The sequence below is a fragment of the Pteropus vampyrus genome, unplaced genomic scaffold (genome assembly GCF_000151845.1).
Source record: "Pteropus vampyrus isolate Shadow unplaced genomic scaffold, Pvam_2.0 Scaffold9, whole genome shotgun sequence".
NCBI classification, from domain to species: Eukaryota; Metazoa; Chordata; class Mammalia; order Chiroptera; family Pteropodidae; genus Pteropus; species Pteropus vampyrus.
The window spans coordinates 13,297,873-13,299,337 of NW_011888790.1; positions in this window are offsets into that span (position 1 = coordinate 13,297,873).

The following is a 1,465-nucleotide window of genomic DNA, read 5'->3' on the forward strand; positions in this document are numbered from 1 at the left end:
TAAATCTATCTTTAAGGCTTGTGTAAAGTAAAAAGCCTTCTGTGGCTCCCCACTGTCTATCTAACGTTATATATATTGCTTAGTGCGATCCTCAGTGCCGAAGAAGGACTCAATATGCTCTCTACTCTTTTATTTTCCTTACACCTCAGATCTCAAGACTAAATTGTGTTGCCCACCGTTATCCATATGTTTTATGTTTTCCTGACTCCATTCTTTGGTCATATTATTCTTTCAACCGATACATTTTTTCCCTTTTTTTTTTTGACAATTCTTCAAGACCTTTCATGAAAGTTCCCTTGAACACCATTTATCGATTTCCTGTACTAGAAATTTTAGCGTTGCCTCTTGACTCCTCTCTTTCTGTCATGTCTATATGTACTCGTTTACTGAATTGTAGTGATTCTACCTTAGAATTATTGCAAAAATCCTTCCCTTCCTTTCTATCCCCATTTTCTCTGCCTCAGTTCAGGCCCTTACCAGCGCTGCTGGCTCTTTCTTACTCCTAGGACCAAACTGACCTTCAGAACACATCTAAATCTGTTGAACCATTCTCTTATTACCTTTCCCTACACTCATTTGAATTCCAAACTCATATTGTAAATATCTTAGACGTCTTATTCTTTCTTTCTTTGATAATACACACCCCTTCGAGGATTCATCTGTGCAGGTTTTTTTTGTGTGTGTGTATTCTTAACTCTCATCATTTTTTTGGGAGGAGGGGGTGGCTTCCCCAGCTGTTTCTAAAAATAGTTACTTTCTCTCTTCTCCAACTTTATTTTCATGTCTTTGTTATAGCATTTACACAATACACTGTTTCGATGTCTGTTCAGAAACAGACATGGTTGCCCACCAGGAATTTCTTTGGATATCAAGGGAGATGACACAACAAACTCATCATGACTGTGAATAAAGTGCATTAGGTATTCACAACACATTGAAGATTCCCAAGAGGGGACAGGCTCAGTGAAGAGGGGAGCAAATGGAAGGGAGAAGGAGTGGCTTCTAGAGCGTGTAGCTGCTGTAGGGACTTCCTGGAGGCTGTGCTGTTTGAAATTCTCCCTGAGCTCAGAGGCAAAGGGAATTAGAGCCTTCTTATCTTGGTTCCCCAGATATGGGGTAGACTGAGAGGAGGGGCCGGAATCTAAAAGTTGTCAACAGTCAAACATAAAAAATGGAGTTATCCTCCTTATTACAATGCTTTAATTATCCACAGTTTAGATAAAAAAAAAAATAAGATGAAAGGGAGATTTTTGTTTTTGTTTTTTTGTTTTGTTTTGTTTTTTAGAGGACGAGGGTATTATGTATGCTTTCATTCTGAGTTGAATGATTCTGAGAACAGCAACAATTTTATTTTCAACAAATTCAGTATTCAATATTCAAACATTTCATTCCTTCAACAACAAATTCTTGTCTTCATGGTGCTTACGTTTTAGAACTGCAGAAATGAGAATGATAGTTACTAGAA